Source organism: Corvus brachyrhynchos, unplaced genomic scaffold (assembly GCF_000691975.1).
Source record: "Corvus brachyrhynchos isolate BGI_N302 unplaced genomic scaffold, ASM69197v1 scaffold83, whole genome shotgun sequence".
NCBI lineage: Eukaryota > Metazoa > Chordata > Aves > Passeriformes > Corvidae > Corvus > Corvus brachyrhynchos.
The window spans coordinates 11108599-11123148 of record NW_008238464.1 but is presented as its reverse complement, the minus strand read 5'-3'; the positions used below and the strand labels follow the sequence as shown (position 1 = coordinate 11123148).

Here is a 14550-nt window from a genome sequence, read left to right as displayed (position 1 = left end):
TTATTCTATTCTCCACTGTCAAGAAATGTACCTTTTGATTTTCTTTGGTACCATCCTAAGTACACATTTTATTTCTATAACTATTAGATGAAATAATAATTATAAATGTAAGCTTTGATCTTCTCAATGGGATTAGTAATTTTATTCTTAAAAAAAATCAGAGGCAAAATGGAAAATACTTAGCTCTTTTCAAATGCACTGTCATCCAGTTTTCATATTAGTGCACTTATTTCAGCACTATTATCTTTTAAGTTATAGAAGTAATTTAATCTAGTTGCATTTAAATCCAAGACTGAAAAATCCCGAGTCTTCAGGTCAGGTAAAGCGGGTAAAAAAGGGGAATGTGTAGAGCACAGATCCATCTCATTTATTCTTTGTTTTCTCTAGATAGAGCTGTTACAGCAGAGACTGATAATACACGGGAACAAAATGGCAAGAGGTAAGAAATTATTCTGTAGGAGCTCTTTCAAGTAATCAAAACTTCCTGAGAGATTAAGTGACTTATTTAGGAGTATTACTCCTAGGTAGAGTAATAAAGAAATTTTGGATGTTATAAATGAGAATCAGGTATGGAAATACAGTTCACTGATTAGATACTAAGGTAAGATTCCAATTCCCCCATCCTATCTAGACTATTTTTTGTTATTTCAAGAAATTCACTCATTCAGCACACTTAACTCCAGGAAACCACTCAGTAGAACAAATATAGGCATCTTATTTGTGTTATTTCTAAAGGTGTTGTAAATAGTCACAGAGGTCTGAAAGACAAGACAGGACAGGACAGAGAGAGGCCTCTTAAGGCCAGAGAAATTGTTCAAAACAACAGCAGACCTCCTCATGCTTAAATACCTACTTCAAGGTAGTAATCTAGGGTTTGCTTCACTTTCCCACACATCATTATTCAGTGCCAACAGAGATGTCTTGCAATCCCATTTCACCCGAAGTCAATACTCAGATGGATGGAGTACATTGTATTTACAGTCAGAAACACAGAATCACAGAATCATTAGGGTTAGAAGGGACATCTGGTGATCATCTAGTCCAAACCTCTGTGAAGGGAGGGTCACCTAGAGCAGGTTACACAGGAATGTGTCCAGGTGGGTTTTAAGAGTCTCCAGAGAGAGAGGCTCCATGAACTCCCTGGGCAGCCTGTTCCAGTGCTCTGCTACCCTCAATGTAAAGTTCTTCCTTATGTTAGGGTGAAAGTTCTTGTTTTTTTGTTTATGTCCATTGTTTCTCATCCTGCCACTGGGAAAAAAGGAAAAGAGTTTGGCACCATCCTTTTGGCACCCACCTTTGAGATACTTTCAAGTATTGACAACATGCCCTCTCAGTCTTCTCTAGATTAACCAGGCCCAGCTCCCTCAGCATTTCCTCATGGGAGAGATACTCCAAACCCCTAATCATCTTTGTGGCCTCCTCTGGATGCTCTCCAGTAGATCCTTGTGTCTCTTGTACTGAGGAGCCCAGAACTGGAAACTCCAGATGTGGCCTCACCAGGGCTGAGTAGAGGGGCAAGACCAACTCCCTTGACCTGCTGGCAATGCTCTTCCTAATGCACCCTAGAGTACCACTGACTCCTGGCTGCAAGGGCATGCTCCTGGCTCATGATCAACTTGTCATCCACCAAGACTCCCAGGTCCTTCTTGGCAGAAGTGGGAAGCAATCTACACAGCAGCCCTCACTGAAGGTCTGAACCACTGTCCAGCAGTATTTATCAGTGTCCCTGGCCATGCAGACAACCTAAACTGCAAACTGAAACTGATAGCTTAACTTGCCTTATGAATAAAGGTGTGTGAAATTAATGCCATAATCCTTTTCCTTTTTTCATGTTTCTGTTGACTGTCTTACCTCACAGAGTGATATGAGAAGAGATTCCCTAAAAATTTTAGAGCTGTGTGGTGATGAGAAGAGCATAAATAAATTGTGTGGAGCAGTGCTCCTAAGTGAGAATGGGTGACAGATGCTGAATTGAAATTTCTTTCAAAAAAATAAATAAAAGAGGAACACTCAGATATACAGATTTATGAGGCTTAGTGTTGAGGATGACTGTCTAAACTAACAATAAAGAAAAAGGAAATTTTTTGTTCTGTTACCATTTGTCACTTTTAGATTTTCACCTGGTACTTGGCTCAGAGGATCACTTAATATAAATATATTAAACTATTCACATTGCTCAAAGAAACTGGGTACTTATATGAGAAAGGGATATTTGACTATAACATTTGGTTATAGTTAAATATAGTTGGCAAATAAAGGCACAGTTGTATTTGTAGTGCAAATATGTATTCTCTCTCGCTCTTTAAAAATTTGACCAACTCATTGAACGCATCTATTAAGTGAACCCCAAAGATTAACGACAACAGCACACGCTTTTATTTGAAATCACAATCTCCCTTCTCCTAAAGTTTTATGTGTAAAAAGAAGAAAAACAGTTTAACTTTCAATTAACATAACTACATTTATATTGTATGAGTGATAGTGGCAAAAAAGACAAATAACTGCTAATACTTAAGCAATAAATAAGTCATAGGTATGAAATGACTTACAGATATCAAGGGAAAACTGGCTATAAAGAATAAAATACCTGTACAGATGTTGTGGATGACTACATCTGACAATTTTATTATCTGGTGAAGATGACATCTCCTCTGTGATCTTCAGTAGCAGAAGACACAAACAGTACAAGCTGAACTCAATATTTTGTAACAGTAAAAATTGTTAGTGAAAGCACAGCACATGCCTAGCATGAAATGCAGACTTGGCTAGCTACATAGAAACTTTGGTCCATTTTGCAAATGAGGATATGATGATTAGATTTTCATGGATTGTAGGTGGGTTCCATCTCCTGTAATATTGAATATTTGCAGTGCAAGTAGCTATATCTGGGTCTGTGGTCAATGATGTTATTAGTAATCCCAGGGACTACTGGGCCATTCCAAAGAGTGAATGCATACGGTGTGCATGTCAAGTGTGTGTTGTACAGATTTGCTGCCAATGTGATGCCCTAATTGTTACATCATAAAAATAGCCATTAGAATCTAGGTCACATTGTAATGAGTAAGACAGCTGGTGTACAGTGCTGTAAGTCATGGAATTAATTTTACATTTGTAATATTTATTCAAGGAATTTTCTTTTTTGCTTTCTTCAGATTTTCTTCTCGTAATTTTTCTATTCTGCTTCTTTCTTGCAGAAAAAGGATCCTACACATAATCACATACACACGCATTCGTGTATTTATTTGACTAATTCAGAGACAGATCATTTCTGTCACTTAATGCAAAAAAATATTTTGATTCTCTATTATAAAAATATGCATTATTTAAAGAAATTCCTGTACAACTGAATGCTTGGAGCTTCACCAGGAACTACTCATCAGAACATTGCTTCAGTCTGAAAAGGAAATGGGTGGTATGGTTAGTAGCAGACACATAATTTGTGATGAAAAATAGTGGGAAAATAAAAATAATCCTTCTTAACTCTTTCAGTGGGAAATATTTCTCAGTGTTTCCATTAATTCTAATATCTCCTTCTACTTTCTCCCTCAGTCTCTCTTCTTGGTCAAGCACCTCTTTTATTACAGTGGAGATGGATAAACACTGAGATACAACAGCAGAGAAGGTGAGTAATGGCTTGCCAGCATGCCGGTAGCCTTAGCATTTATTCATCAGCTGCTCCAAACAGACTTTTTAAAATGGGATGTAGAAAACAGGTGTTTGCTGAGGTGCAGGTATTCTCAGAACCTGCACATAAAATAAAAATGTTATCATAACTTGTGATTTTTTCTATGTGTAAGACTGAGTAATCATTGTGAAGTAACCACTTACAGAAATACTCTTCCTCTAGTATTTCTAGGACAGCTGGAATTTACGCAATAGACCCAAATTAAATCTTTTTAGTTGTTTGGGAGATAACTTTGGTTCAATTCTTTTTCTCCCTTGAGGGAGTTAACTTCTTTCATGCAGCCATACAAGTGAGTTAGATTTCGTGAGTGGAAATTTTGGAAAATTAAAAGCAAAAGTAATGGGGCAGTGACAGGAACTAATAAAATTTATGACACTGAAGGCATTGAAAGATCTTCTTAGGAGTACCTAATGAAGCATAGATAGGACAATCTACAAATCCCCTATACAAAACTCTGTAATGGAGAAGAAAAGAGAAGTTCTGCTAAACTTGAAATGGTTAACAAGGAAGGCGGACAGAAGGTAACTGGTAGAAATTCGTGTATGGATGGGAAGTCTAAAGGAAATATTTTTACTTTTTCTTTATGTCAACAAAACAAAAGTGTCAGGATTTTTATGATGTCAGTACTAAAAAAAAGGATAACAAATACTAAACTCTATGAAAAAGTCAATGCAGTGTAATTATATTTTAGAATATTTAAAGACAAAGTCCTACATAGATTAATACTGTGGAGACCCATAGTAACAGTCTGAAAAGGCAAAGAAAGGCAAACATGAAAATGTGTTAATGCAAGAATAAAGAGTAAGACCCTAGCTGTCTCAGCCAGTAGTCTGCCTCTTTAAAAATTCTAAAAGTTCTAGAATGAATGAAAGCCAAGAATTAGCAATTGAGGAGGAAAAGGGGAAAAAAAAAAACAAACCACAACCCCTAACTACCAAAGTGGACAACTGAATTTTTGCCTTTGCCAAAGGTGGAGAAAAATAAGAGAAACTCAGAAATGTTTCTTCCAAAAATATATTTTTTTAAAAGTTTGGAGATAGAGGAATTTGTTTCTAAGGCTGCAAATATGGAGGCTTTTGTGTAAAAAAAAAAAGTAAAAAATGTATATTTACGAAGTGGTTTTTAGATTCACTTTTGAGATTAGGCAAAATAATCCAAAGGAATATCTCAGGAACTTCAGTGGATGCTCCAGCATTAGATGCAGAAAGATCTGTAAGAAATCATTCTTGTGCTGAATAATAGGCTCAGTAGACTTCATACTTATTTTCTCTTATTTCACACAGTTCTGGGTAGTGTTAAGGTGTGGGCCTAATTTTCTTTGAGATAAGGAAACCTGTTCCCTACTATGCAGGGATATTTCTCCCCGCAAAATGACAGTGGCATAGCCTCCAGCATTATATTTCTTTTCTTTCAGTGATACGGGCATTTGTAAACAGTGTAATACTTAATTTCTGATTTAAGATACAAAAAGACAACCTTGACACTACTTATTTTTCCCTTTCAAACACTAAGTCTATCTGGAGAAAGATAAATATGAAGTCCGTTTTCTCAATAGAATTTATTATCATGTCTTCAATGCCTGTAGGTCTCAAGATGCCTAATATGTAACTAAAACTACAAATGATGACATGACTCATTGAATTTTAGAGCCCTTAATAAAAAAGTGGGGACAAAGCCCAATCACTACTATGAAAGTATATAAACTATTCAGTGAAGAAAATTCTTATCTTTTTATTAGCAGTGTGTCATTACCAAGATCTTTAAGGGTCTTAAAGATCATCTGCTTCAAACCTCCCTGCTATGGAGAGGGACGCCTTCTACAAGACCAGGTTGCTCAAAGCCTTCATCCAACCAAGCCTTGAGCACTTCCAGGCATGGGTCACCCATAACTTCTCTGGGAAACCTGTTCTAGTACCTTACCACCATCCCAGTAAAGATTTTTTTCTTAACATCTAATCTGAACATACTCTCTTTCAGTTTGAAACCATTTCCCCTTTTTCTATCACCACATGCTCTTGTAAATGGTTCTCTCCATCTTTCTTGTAGGTCCCCTTTAGGTTCTGGAAGGTGCTATAAGATCTCACTGGAGCCTCCTCTTCTCCTGTCTGAACAATCCCAAATGTCTCAGTCTGTAGGAGAGGTGCCTCAGCATCTTTATGGCCTCCTCTGAACTCACTCTAACATATCCATGCCTTTTTCATGTTGGGGGCGCCAGAGCTGGATGCAGGACTCCAGCTGGGGTTTCACCAGAGCAGAGTAAAGGGGCAGAAACACCTCCCTCAATCTGCTGGCCACAGTGTTTTGGGTACAGCCCAGGACATGGTTGGTTTTTGGCACTGTAAATACACGTTGCTGGGTTATGTCGAGCTTCTTGTCAACCAACACCTACAAGTCCTTCTCCTCAGAGTCTTTCTCGATCCATTTTCCATCCAGCCTGTATTTATGCTTGGATTCCCCCAGCTCATGTACAGGACCTTATAATGCTATAAAGATAAATCCTCGTGTCATTTATAAATTTATGCATTTATAGTAGAGTTATTACAATGAAATGGGTTGCTTCACTGAGCTGGTTTTTGCTGAGACAGAATTAATTTTCTTCACAGTAGCCAGTATGGGGCTGTGTTCTGGATTTGTGCTGGAAATTGTTGAAAGAGGAGTGTTTTCATTACAGCTAAGCAGTGCTTACACAGCATCAAGGCCTTTTCTTCTTCTCACTCTACCCGTGAGGGGGCTGTGGGTGCACAGGGAGATGGGAGTGAATACAGCCAGGGCAGCTGACTCCAAATGACCAGAGGGATATCCTGTACTGTAGGCATCATGCTCAGCTTATAAACCTGTGAGAAGGAGGAAGGGGGAAATGTTAAGAGTGATAGTGTTTTTCTTCCCAAGACACCACTATATGTGGCCTGGCTGAGAATCCACCTGCCCATGGGAAACACTGAATAAATTCCTTGTTTTGTTTTGCTGGCATGAACAGCTTTTGCTTTACCTGTTAAACTAAATTTATGTCAACCCACAACTTTTCTCACTTTTAGTCTTCTGATTCTCTCCCTCATACCACCAGGGGTGAGCAAGTGAGCAGTTGTGTGGGGCTCATCTGACAGCTGAGGTTAGGTTAAACCACAAGGTTCACCGTTGAGAATTCTTCAGCATATATTTTTCACTCCAGTTTATTGGTTATAAAATGTCTCTCTTTAACAGTTTGTCACTATAACTGTGTCAAATTCAACTTTTGATAGCTATATTCTCTTTACAGATATTACTATTATGTTTAATTTAGTAAAAGAATAATTTTTCTATTATCCTCTGTTACTTCAAGTCACACCTTCTATTGTTAATCAGCTGATACATTCCACTAGAAAACTGTGAAAAACTACACAGAGGAACTTCTCTGGAGCTTGATATTGCTTTTTCATGAAAATATGGTATTTATGGTATATGTTTAATAATTTCATAGTACTGTACAAACATTTAATTAACTTCAGAGTGTTACTTCACTAGTAAATGCATACTATTATTATTCTAGATAATAGTCATTGAGGTCAGAAAGCTGCATAATGATGATGACAGTTTCCCACTCCCACAACTTATTTTCATGCTTGAAGATTAATCTTGAATAATTACCTTCTAAACCTGAAAGTGGACATTTCTTAAAAAGAACATATGCAAATAGAACAAGATCTGAGTCCATTATAATTTAAATTATAAAATATTAGCTTTAAAATATACTAATGCACAAAAACAATCAGCCATCAGCATCAACTGTATGATAGCTGTACATAACTATTTCTCTGCATCAGGTGATTGAGCTATGTTGTGTTTTCTGGCATGTTTTGTTTTACATATAAATGTTAAAATAACTTCTATTTAAAATTGGAAGGGAAAGAACTCCCAAAGGAGTAGGTATTACTGTGCTGCTTATTTGTTTTCCTTTCTAGGAGAACATGACTACTTCAAGATTCAAGAAGAATCTGGGTTTTTTCTATGGAAATTAGTTCAGGATTTTTGATCCTTAGGCTTAGATTTATTACCCATTTATGCACATGATACTTTTACTAAAAAAATAGAACAAGTGTTTTATAGCTTCCTAGTGCCTTTCCTCCCTTTCAAATGTCTGAGAGTTGTGCTTCAACATCTCGGGGAATCAAGCCCAGAGATTTTAGGGGATAGAAAGGAGGCTGCATCCTTCTGCTCTTACTTCAATACATTTTATTACAGGGAAAGTGCCAAGCTCTCACAAAAATAGATATATTTTGCTGATTGAGGTATTTTTTGCTCCTATTTTTCTTCCTTTTTATTCTTCCTTGACCCTGCCCCTCCCCCCTTTTGATTTTAAATATACAATCAGCCCTTGCTAGTTTAGTGACCTGTGCAGAGCAGGTTACGGCTAACAGTAAAGTAACAACGTACCATTCTGAGATTAATGTTGTTATTCTTGTGATATAGGGACATCAAAAGCTGTATAAAAACACTGTGAGTGACAGGTGGCATTTGCTTTGTTACTGTGCTTTTGCACATGTCTGTGACATCTCTTCATAGACACAGTGGGGCTTTGATTCCTTCGTGTTTTGTATTCATGCAATTTCCACAGTGCTGCTATGGATCTACAGTATGCTAGGAATTGCAGAAATTCAAAGCATGCATGTAAAGGGATAAATGATAAATTGTTGATGGGGAAAAATGGCTGTGGTCAAGCATGGGAAATAATCCATGACAGATTTGTATTCCAGAAAGTGTATAAACTCCCATGGGGAACATAAATGATCACTATTGTTTGTCCTACAATTTTCAACCATTCCAGAGAGGTTTCCTACTAATACTAATCTTAAAAATAGTTGGTCATTAACAAAGGCCACAAATGCACCCTCTCATAGCTGGGTGGTATATTTTAATCCTGTAAGTGTCATTGTGCCACTCTCTGTTCAACATTGGTTTCCCAGTTTAGTATTCAGAGAGCTAATTCATTTTGTTGCTGGCAGCAGTGCATTAATGATCAAGCTACGACAATGAACACTGTCTGCATAACAAATGTGTCTTTCTCAAGCTGCAGTAAATACAAAGTGATTAACATGAAATAACTGCTCCAGCAAACTGCTTCTCTGCTTTTAAATAGATACTAGTGTTTTTATTTAACCCTGCATTTGTCAGATATGTCTTGAATGGGCTTGTTTTCATTTATTTTTTGGAGGAGGTGCAATTGCTGCCTTGGAGCTTTATTTTATAGAGTGCATTCTCTTGGAGATATGCTGTTAGCATACTGGATGCAAATGATTATTAATACTCTGTTCTCTGCTTCTGACATTTACTAAGGTAGAAGCATCAAATAGAACTAAATAACATCATGCTCCTTCCAGCTAGCTTAATCCTGCCATCCTATTGGAGATAATGAAAATAAGGTCTGAGCAGGTTAATGTTGCAGTTGTTAATAACCTTTAAATCTAATAGAACACAAGGTGGAGTCGGTTTGCATCCCAAGTCAGACAGGAAAGTACAAAGAGAGAAGGTGGTGAACAAGAACAATCAAACTGAAGTTGCTCTCCCCTCACAGCTCCACCCTCGTCTTTCATTAATCCAGGCATAATGAAAGATCTGAACAGTGTCACTGTATTGTGAAAAGATGGGATTATTCTATTCTTAGAAGAAGTAAGACAGAGACAGAAACAGAGACAGAGACAGACAGGGACAGAGACGGAGACAGCTGATTTGACAGTCAATGTCCCTTATCCTTGTTGCCACTCAATCCCTGTTGGGGGAGCCCCTACCTGAAATGTTACAGCGAAAACAGAAAAACATAGCACCCTCCGTGAAACTCTTTGAAATGGTTCTCTTGTCATCCAGACAATCCTCTAAAGCCATGCTGTTCACATTTCTGCTGTCATTTCACTTCATCTCATGATAATGTGCCAGTAGCGTAGGCTTTCTACTCCACAACAGTCTTTTAGAGACAGTTTTATTAGAAGATGTTGTATAAGAGAGCTCAAGTATTCCTTTTATTTTTTTTCTTGCTAAGGCATTGCTATAAGGACTAGAAGTTTTTTTCATTTACATCGTATATGTGTGGCATTTTTGCTATCAGTTTATAGAAATTGAATGGTTGCAATCTGGAAATACATGTTTTTACTGTTCTATGAAGGCCATTAAAAGGTTTGTCTCAGTGAAAAATAAACAGCACGATGGAAATGTGATGCATATTCAAGAATAATACAAAAGGAAAATCAGAAGAGAAAATTTTGCTTTCTTCAGGGAAATTGCAAAACCTATTAGCAATACGTTGGGGCTTTTTAAAGACATATGATCAACTCACCAGAAGTATTGAGTGAAACTTAGATGGCAGGGGGGAAACAAAGAAGTATCTTCAGGATCTGTTTAAAAATTTGAAAAATGTTCTTTTTTCATTCATTAAGCACAAGTCAGGTTCATGGAAGCCTTAAATCAAAGGAAAAAAAATACCTTCTATTCCTAAGGATCCAAATTGTGCATGTGTTATTAAAAAGGAAAAAAGATTTGGGAAACAACTTTGCTTGGAGCAGGATGCATATGGACTTGTGACTATAGTATAACCTACCAAAACCCATGAGTAGTGGAGAATGGAATGGCTGGTAAATAGGCAAAACAAATTTCCTGAAATATTCCCTTGACAATCAGAGACTCAAATGTAATCACATTTGAATAGGATGAGATCAACAGAGAAGTGCTGGTTCAGAGAGAGGCATAAAGATCCCCATAATTACAGCTCTTATCTACCATTTTGATAAGCTAGGATAGTTTGAAAATAGCATCCAGGTAAGGTGAGGTGTACCTGCTGTGCTCAACAGAGGAAGGTCTGGAATATCTACAACCAAAGGACCTGCTGGCATTAAAGTAGTCACAAAAGAAGTAACATCTTCAATCTCCTGTTTTTGTGGTATGTTATGTGTGCAATGAACTGGCATAAGCACTTACTCCCTGCTACTTTACTCCCTGCTTTTTCTGCTTCACACACTAAAGCTGGTGGTGTGCGGCAAGAGACTCTCTGACATAGCAAAGCTAGGTTCAGGAAGACTGAGAACACACAGCCATCTGGACCACAGGCCCTGCTAATATTTATCCCTGCTCTTTTAAAATTATGACTACTGAAATTTTAGTTGGTTAAATCAGATTAATATTAGGGCCATTCAGCTTTTTTTTCTTTTCGCTTTTCTTAAATTAGGGGTTATATGCCAAGCTTTAAATGACAGCCCACTAATGAAAAAATATACCTTTTTATGAAAATGATGGAAAATAGCACCATATCAAGAAAGCAAAGAAAAAACACAGGCTCAAACTCAAAGCTCTCATCGGTAAAACCAGTTTAAAATTATTTCTATATTAAACAAAATAATTGAATCCCAACAGACTGAATTATTGAAGGAATCAACAATTTAAAAGTATGAAAGAAGTTCTGATTGCCATGCACTGACGGTAAGACGAAGGTATCAAGTCAACATCAGTTTTCAAAGAAGGTTGTTCAACTAGCAATAAACTGCTGTGGGCCAACAGTTACTGTTTCTGCAGGGGTTTATTGCCAGAGGCGTAGAAATTCTGATGAAATCAAGGCACAGTTTTTGAACACCATGGATGAAGCCATACGGAAAAAAAAAATCTCAATTATTTTACAAAGTCTAGTTAAATTTTACATGAATAAGGTAACTGTTATTCTTTGCCTAAACTAAGGATACTTGGCAAGCAACATACCCCTGCACCCGATGCATTCTTACAAGGTATCCTGCAGCATTTATGGTAAGATCATTAAAGAAAATATGATGGTAGTGATTGGATTTTTTAAAGAAAACTTCCAAGTATCCATTTTGAATCTTCCTTTCTCTGCTCTGACTTTTGACTGGAGCAATATTAGGTCATAAAAGATTTTATTGACACATGCTTTGTGGCTACTCAAGCAGGAAAAACATCTGTGTACTGGGGCTGAGATAAAGACTTTTAACCATAATTAATTTTACTTCTAGATCTTTTCTAACTTGCTTAATTCATACAGTTTTTGGTTGGGTTTTTTTCATTTTTCCTTCTTTTTCACTTGTTCACAGAAGAGTCAGTGCAAAGAGAAAACATCAAACAGGTCAAATTGAATAAATAGTTTTGGCCTTGTGTTGGTGCTGTTAGCATACTCTCTCAAACCGCTTAATCTTATACTGTTTGATGTGAACATCTTTCTCATCCAGGTTCTACCTTTTGCAAAAAGTTTCCAACATTTACATTGCTGACTTTTTTTTCCCCAATTTTGATTAAAAACCCCCATGTTATGTAGCTTTTCTTTTCACCTTTATTGTCAGCTAAGCTATATTTTGCATTATTTACCAATAGAAAAAAGTTTAAAGTCAAAACTCAAACTGTTTGCTATAAAATTGCATTGTGTCCTATTACAATTTATGTTGACTGGATGCCAAATTGTGCTCTGTTTATACAGTCTCCACTGGAGTTCTGTGGTCTGTGGTAAGCTACATAATATTTGGGGATAGCAGAGTTTTGAACAGCTTTTGGCAAACACTCTGAAACATAAATAAGAACCATCAAGGAAGAAAAGAGTACTAGGACACCACATAAAGGTTGCATTAGTAGAGTCATGATACATTGAAAGTTTACTGCTTGGTCTTTTATTCATGTGCAATCACTGGGGAGCATCGGGCTGCTGAAGTAAACATCATGGATGGAAGAAACACACAGAGCACATTGCTCTGCTACAAGCAGGGGATGATTTGGGAATTTATCAGGATATTCTTAGTGATTTTTCTTCTCTAGTGCCAGGCAACAATTTCTGCCCAAATACGGTTGCAGATTCTTATTATCTTGCTTATATTTCTTCTGAGTTGTGATGGTAAAACCGGGAAATCCAGAACAATACTATGTCTTTACTAGTATGAAATTTTAGTATTAAGAATAGTTGTCATATGATATGATGCATCACACCAGAAATACTGATTGATAAGGAAAATCTTGTGCCAAAATTTATTTTAAGCTATTAGTTCATGGAAATATTAAAAGGCAGAAGCTCTTTTGTAAAAATGTATGATGGTGATTATGTTTTAAATGTCCATACTTTGCCATATTCTTCTTATAAGAAGAGGTAAATATTTGCTTCAGTAAGCAAAGACACTTTTTTTTTAAATTCGTGTCAAAAAACTGTTTACAATAAGTCTATAAAGAAGAGTTTTGAGCAGCAAAAATGTGATGAAGTTACTGTATTTTTTTTCAGTTTTCTGTTAGATAAAATACACATGTGGATCATATTACCAATGATAAAAATAAGAAAGAATGAAAATTAAAAAAAAAAAATAAACACTCAGCTCTCACCAGTAAAACTTCCACTGGTTATGGGTTTGGGTCTTTTTGTTTTACTTTGTTGGATTCTTACTGTTCCTACTTACTTGTAGGGTGGAGGGAGATGAGGCTCCTGACAACCTGTTTTGATGCCTCTTGATACTGAAGTGATGAAGAGCTGTTGGATTCCCACTGGTTACCCCTGTGGATTAATGAAGGGTGAGACGGAAATTGCAGAGCTGCCATGCAGAATGACCTTACCTGATGAGACTGTTCTGCCTTCACTGCAGTAGGTGAGAAGGGCAGGCTGTATGCAGCAGGCTGGTTTTTCTGTACCTTAATGAGAAAAATTGACCTGTTTATCCACCAGCTGTCTTCTTTGTTTTTGATTTAAGTCACTTTTGGAAAACATTTTCTGATCTTAAATGTCGTATTAAAGCTGAATCCTGCAAAGAATGGCTTATTGTCAGCAAAATCTGGTGGATTGCTACAAACTATGGGAAAACACCTGCCAATAAATGGATTTATAACGCAATGATATTCACAGACCTCTTCAAGACACATAGTATTAATGACTTAATTTATATGGTATCAGTGAACAAGAAATCTTTTTTCCCACCTACTAAACTGCTTTTATTGTCTTATTATAAGCATTTTGTATAGCCTAGCTTTGCTTTTTATTTTTCTATTGTATATTTCAAAGATACTTGGGTGAAAAAAGATGAAAGCCTCCAAATTACAAGTGGGGGGGGAGGGTTTAATGTAGGAGATAAACATTTTGATAACATGACTATGCTTGGCTTTCATCTCATACTAAAAGATAAGTATTTTCTAGTACATGTAATAGAAAGACAACCTTTGTCTATCAGATTGTACATGAAAAAGAGCATTTTTTAAGGTTACTGTATCAAACATTGAAGAGGTAGGAAATGCAAAAGTAAAGGTGTAATGAACAAGTCATTTAGAATCAAGGTAAACTGAACGATTACCCATTTCAGTGCTCTTTTTCTGGTTTTCACAGTTCTTGAATCTAGTACCTTTTTGCAGTTCAAATTTCTCCCCAGACACTCATCTCAGCATCTGATTCCTCATTCAGCCATTAGACTCCTGCTGCTCCTTGATTTTCCTTACTTGTTTCCAAATCACAGAAACATAGCAGTCCTTCTCTTCACCAGTTCTGTATCAAGCTCAGACTTTCACTCTCCCCATCATCCAGGTTGTCAATAAACAGATCAAAAATCACTACCAACAGTATTCATCCCTGAGGGATATCAGTGTTAACCATCCACCACTGGGACTTTGCACTGCTCATCACAACATTTTGCCCCTGATGATCCAGCTGGCTTTCAGTTCACCTTTTAGCTAACTTATCCAGTTCATATGTCGACAGTTTGTCTAATAAAATACTAAGGGAGACCACATAGAAGGCTTTACTAAACCCCAGGTAAACAACACACACAGCTCTCTGTTGGCCCTCAGTGCGTCATCTAGCAGCAAAAAGTAGTAAGTTTTGTCAGGCACTATTTCCTTTACATAAAACTATGCTGGCTGATTCCAGTCACCTCTGTGCCTTC

At 36.9% G+C, this 14550-nt stretch overlaps 1 long non-coding RNA gene across 1 annotated transcript; it reads right to left on the bottom strand.

Annotated features, from left to right (window-relative positions):
• Positions 1–1073: 1073 nt before the first annotated feature.
• On the bottom strand, positions 1074–14159 carry LOC108447353. The gene is made up of 3 exons (XR_001862878.1): positions 14149–14159; positions 6032–6037; positions 1074–1208 (listed from the first exon to the last, which is right to left on the bottom strand). It is a non-coding gene; the product is annotated as an uncharacterized LOC108447353 (long non-coding RNA).
• Positions 14160–14550: the final 391 nt, after the last annotated feature.